This window comes from Cebus imitator, unplaced genomic scaffold (assembly GCF_001604975.1).
Source record: "Cebus imitator isolate Cc_AM_T3 unplaced genomic scaffold, Cebus_imitator-1.0 Scaffold41, whole genome shotgun sequence".
In the NCBI taxonomy this organism is placed as follows: Eukaryota; Metazoa; Chordata; class Mammalia; order Primates; family Cebidae; genus Cebus; species Cebus imitator.
This window is the reverse complement of record NW_016107356.1, coordinates 9,286,618-9,292,297: the sequence shown is the minus strand read 5'-3', so window position 1 is coordinate 9,292,297 and position 5,680 is coordinate 9,286,618.

Sequence of the window (5,680 nt, the reverse complement as noted above, 5' to 3'; positions counted from 1 at the left end):
GGGTAATTTATAATGGAAAGAGGTTTAATTGACTCACAGTTCCGCATGGCTGGGAAGCCTTAGAAAATTTACGATGGCAGAAGGCCAAGGAGAAGTAAACATCTTCTTCACAAGGCCGCGAGGCGGGGGCAGTTAACATCACCATCACAAGAGATCTCACAAGATCTCTCTCAGATCTCGTGGGAACTCACTCACACTATCATGAGAACAGCATGTAAGGAACTGCCCTCACGATCCAATCACCTCCTGCCAGGTCCATCCCGCAATACCTGGGGATTACAATTCAAGATGGCATTTGAGTGGGCACACAGAGCCTAACCATATCAGTATGTGTGTGTAGATAGGGGTCTCATTATGTTGCCCAGGCTGGTCTCAAACTCCTGAGCTCAAGCAGTCCTGCTGCCTCAGCCCCACAAGTATCAGGGGTTACAGGTATACACGATCACACCTGGCTAATTTATTTTTATTTTTATTTTTTGTAGAACTGGATTCTCACCAGGTCACCCAGGCCAGTCTCCAACTCCTGGCCTCAAGCAATCCTCCTGCCTCAGCCTCCCAAATTGATGGGACTGCAGGTACCTGCCGCCATGCCTGGCTGGAAGGTATTATTTATATACAAGCTTTTAGGGCAAAACATGTGCACCTGGTCTCTCAGATGTTCTCATCAAAACGAGTGACATGAGGAGCTATCTATGCTACAGGAAGTGGTTAAAGACCTTACTTCAGAGCACCTTGGTATGTGGGGGTTCAAGCACAGGTCACTGTGGCAGTTTCACTTCAAGATGGCATCACTCTTGCCATGCAACAGGCTGTTTCCCTAGAGGCATCAAAGACAAAATAGTCCTGTGGCTAGGTGAACCAGGCAACCAAACCTCAGTGAATTTTACTAGCAATAGTTCTAACATTCCAAGGACTAGATTTAAAGGTGGTTCAATAAAGCACAAATCATTGGTTACACGAACTGGAAAAAAAAATCAGTAGAAGAATGTCTACTTACAACATAGGGAAGATTAAAAATAAAATTTGGGATCAATAGGCAAGTTCTAGACCATTGTTCCACATGCTCATATATTTAGGGGTCATGCAAGCCAATCAGATAGCAGCAAATTCAGGCAAAAGGAGGAAGACTATTTGGAGAAGCATATATTTGGGGAAAATAGTACTAGAATTATTATATAAAATAAAAAGGGTCCAAGAAATAAATTATACATGTAGAAGTGTTCGTTGAAAGAACAAGAATCTAAATCTTTAAACAAAGTAAAAAAATTTTTGAAGCCCCCACCCAGCCCAACAAAGTAAAAAAAAAAAAATTTAATTATTTTAGAATAAAGATGAGGTTTCACCATGTTGGTCAGGCTGGTCTTGAACTCCTGACCTCAGGTGATCCACCTGCCTTGGCCCCCAAAGTGCTTGGATTACAGGCGTGAGCCACCACGCCTGGCCACAAAGTAAAATTTTTAAAAAATGAAGTGTAAAAACAAGCATTTATGCAACATTTTAAAATGCAAATGTTAAATTATCCTAAAAGGCAGCACTATTTATATTGCTACATGGTTATGCGCAACATTGAATTGTGTGCTTTAAGTGGCTAATTGTATCTTCTATGAATTTCACCTCAATTTGAAAATATTGCTAAAGCCAGATAAACTTTATTTATTTTTTATTTTTTATGTTTTGAGATGGAGTCTCACTCTGTTGCCCAGGCTGGAGTGCAGTGGTGTGATATCGGCTCACTGCAACCTTCGCCTCCCAGGTTTGAGTGATCCTCCTGCCTCAGCCGCCGGAGTAGCTGGGATTACAGACGTTCACCACCATGCCCAGCTAATATTTGTATTTTTAGTAGAGATGGAGTTTCACCATATTGGTCAGGCTGGTCTCAAACTCCTGACCTCAGGTGATCTGCTTGTCTTGGCTTCCCAAAGTGCTGGGATTACAGGGATGAGCTACTGCACCTAGCCCAGATAACCTTAATTTTTTTATTTTTATGTATTTGTTTATTTATTTATTTTTTTACTGAGTCTTGCTCTGTTGCCCAGGCTGGAGTTCAGTGGCCTGATCTCAGCTCACTACAACTTCCGCCTCCTAGGTTCCAGTGATTCCCCTGCTCCAACCTCCCAATTAGCTGGGATTACAGGCGCACACCTCCACGCCCTGTTAATTTTTGTATTTTTAGTAGAGATGGCGTTTTACCATGTTAGTCAGCCTCAAAATCCTGACCTCAAGTCATCCACCTTCCACAGCCTCCGAAAGTGCTGGAATTACAGGCATGAGCCACCACGCCTGACCCCAGATAACCTCTAAAATGTTTTTATTTTGGTCCTTATTTTACACCAAGCCCTTCCGATTAGGTAAAGTTCAATAGGTTAAAAATTAATTTTTTTATTGTTTTTAGTGCAGCCAACTTTATTTAGACCATAAGTTTTCACAGACTTAGCACTATGCCCAGAAATTTATCTCTAAATAAACTTTTGCTTGCATTTTAAATGTTTTTATTTTATGCCATGCCAGCTCAGTTTTTAAAATAATTAAAATATTAAAAGTTTGTGTTTAAAAATAATTTCAAACTTGTAGAAAAGTTGTGGCCAGGCACAGTGGCTCATGTCTGCAATCCCAGAACCTTGGGAGGTGAAGGCAGAAGAATCACTTGAGTCCAGGAGTTCGAGATCAGGCTGAGCAACATAGAGACAAAAAAAAAAAAAAATTCTTTTTTCTTAACCAGGCATGGCAGTGCGTACCTGTAGTCCCAGCTACTTGGGAAGCTGAGGTGGGAGGATTGCTTGAGCCCAGGAGCTCAAGGCTTCAGTGAGTTGTGATTGCACCAGCACTCCATCCTGGGTGACAGAGCAAGACTCTGTCTCAAAACGGAAAGAAAGAAAGAAAAGTTACAAAAACTAAAAATGGTGTCAAGAACATTCAATGTTAGCAGAGCTGGTGGCTCACGCCTATAATCTTAGCACTTTGGGAGGCTAAGGTGAGAGGATCACTTGAGGCCAGGAGTTCACGGCCAACCAACCCAGGCAACATAGCAAGACCTTGTCTCTAAAAATAAAATAAAAAATAAAATCCATACCTTTAATTTAGATTAACCCAGTTCATTTTACTTCATTTACTCTTTCATGTTCTTTCTCTCCCTCTGTTAGGCAGAATACTGTACACCAGTGTCAGTCCCTGAGAGAGAAACATCATGCACCGATTACCAATCCCAAGGGAGGACTCTAAGCACCTCATTAATTTCTCCTAAGATTCCTGCATTTGCTAGGAGATTTTGCACAAGCCCAGCTGCCCGAGTATAAGTCCAGTGAGACAGCACGCTTGCACAAGTCAGGCAAAGCAACTTTACTACCCCCACATAGGCTGCAAAACCCAACAGAAGCCTAGGCTCCAAGGTGAACTGGTCCCCAAGCCTCAAGAAAGGTGCTCAGGACAGAGGGAGCCTCATCTGCATGAGCTCCACTTCACACCGCAGCCAAGGGATTCAGAAAGCACTCCACCACTTCACTCTGGGTTTTATACTCTGACCAGGACTTGACTTACTGATCACAAGTGTTGCAGGACATCTGTTCTAGGAGGAATGAGGACAGAGCCTGGGTTGTTCCTCTTTATCTCAGGATGTTGCAATCTTGGTACATTCTGCCTGGAAGGGAAGAGCTGGGTTCACCAAGCTTCTTTGGGGACTTTCTCTCTCTCTCTCTCACATTCTTTTTCTCCCTCTCTCTCTCTCTCTTTCTCTCTCTCACTGAGAATGTGCTCTCACATTTTTTTTTCTTTGGAGTTAGGGTCTTGCTCTGTTACTCAAGCTGGAGTGCAGTTGTGCGGTCTCGGCTCACTGCAACCCCTGCCGCCCAGGTTCAAGCAATTCTCCTGCCTCAGCCTCCAAGTAGCTGGGATTACAGGTGTGCGCCGCCATGCCTGGCTAATTTTTGTATTTTTAGTAGAGACAAGGTTACACCATGTTGGCCAGGCTGGTCTCGAACTCCTGACCTCAGGTGATCCAACCACCTCCGCCTCCCAAAGTGCTGGGATTACAGGCATGAGTCACTGCACCTGGCCTCTTACATAATTTATCAACTTCTGTAATGTTAACATTAATACAAGACTTTTTTTTTTTTCTTTTTTTTTTAGACAAGAGTCTCGCTGTTGTCCAGGCTGGAGTGCAATGGCGCGATCTCGGCTCACCGCAACCTCCGCCTCCTGGGTTCAAGCAATTCTCCTGCCTCAGCCTCCCGAGTAGCTGGGACTACAGGCACGCACCATCATGCCCAGCTAATTTTTGTATTTTTAGTAGAGACGGGGTTTCACCATGTTGACCAGGATGGTCTCAATCTCTTGACCTTGTGATCCACCCGCCTCGGCCTCCCAAAGTGCTGGGATTATAGGCGTGAGCCACCGCGCCCTGCTAATACAAGACTTTAATCTGCTATTGATGTTCCAATTTTGTCAACTAACTGCATAATATCCTTTATAGCATTTTTCTCCTCCAGTATAAGATTCAGGGTTGGCCGGGCACAGTGGCTCACGCCTGTAATCCCAGCATTTTGGGAGGCCAAGGCAGGCGGATCAAGAGGTCAAGAGTTTGAGACCAGCGTGGCCAACATGGTGAAACCCCGTCTCTACTAGAAAACCGAAAATTTGCTGGGCATTGTGACACATGCCTGTAATCCCAGCTACTCGAGAGGCTGAGGCGAGAGAATTGCTTGAACCAGGACCCAGGAGACGGAGGTTGCAGTGAGCCAAGATCATATCACTGCACTCCAGCCTGGGCTTCAGAGTGAGACTCCGTCTCAAAAAAAAAAATTTTTTTTTAATTAGTGGGCATGGTGGCACGCACCTGTAGTCCCAGCTACTCTGAAGGCTGAATGAAATGGGAGGATTACTTGAGCCCAGGAGATGGAGCTTGCAGTAAGTGATGATCGTGCCACTGAACCCGGGAGGTAGGAGTTGCAGTGAGCCTGGGCAACAGAGACCCCACCTCAGAAAAAAAAAAGGAAGGAAATTCTGACAACATGGATGAATGCTGGCGACATTATGCTAAGTGAAAGAAACCAGTCACAAAAAAACAAAATGTTGTACGATTCCACTTGTATGAGGTATCTAAAGTAGTTAAACTGAGAAGCAGAAAGTAGAATAGTGGTTACCAGGAACTGGGGGGTGTGGACATGGGAAGTTGTTTAATGGGTACAGAGTTTTGAAGATCGGTTGCACCATAATATTAATGTACTTAACACTACTGAACTGTACAATTAAACATCATTAAGATGGTAAATGTTATGATGTGTGTTTTTACAAGAATTACGTTTTTCTTTAAAAAAGATAGTTTTTAAAAGATATTAAAGCCTTTTAGGTATCAGATAACTTCACTCATTGCAGGTTAAAATATGATGATAAACCAAATATCCCAGACCTTGTTCTCTTATGGCTTAATGAAACAAACAACTGTAAGTACTGTGAATAATTATAAGCATGCAAAGCATTTTGAAGGGACACATAAGTTTATCTTGGTAACTCTCCACATCCTAGCTCCAAATTGGATGGTAGTGTTACAGATGCACATTAGTGTTCGTAAATAATATAAAATACAGGAAGGATATACATAAAATTTAAAAATGGGGTATGTGCATTACCTAAGACTTTTTTTTTTTTTTTTTTGAGACGGAGTTTTGCTCTTGTTACCCAGGCTGGA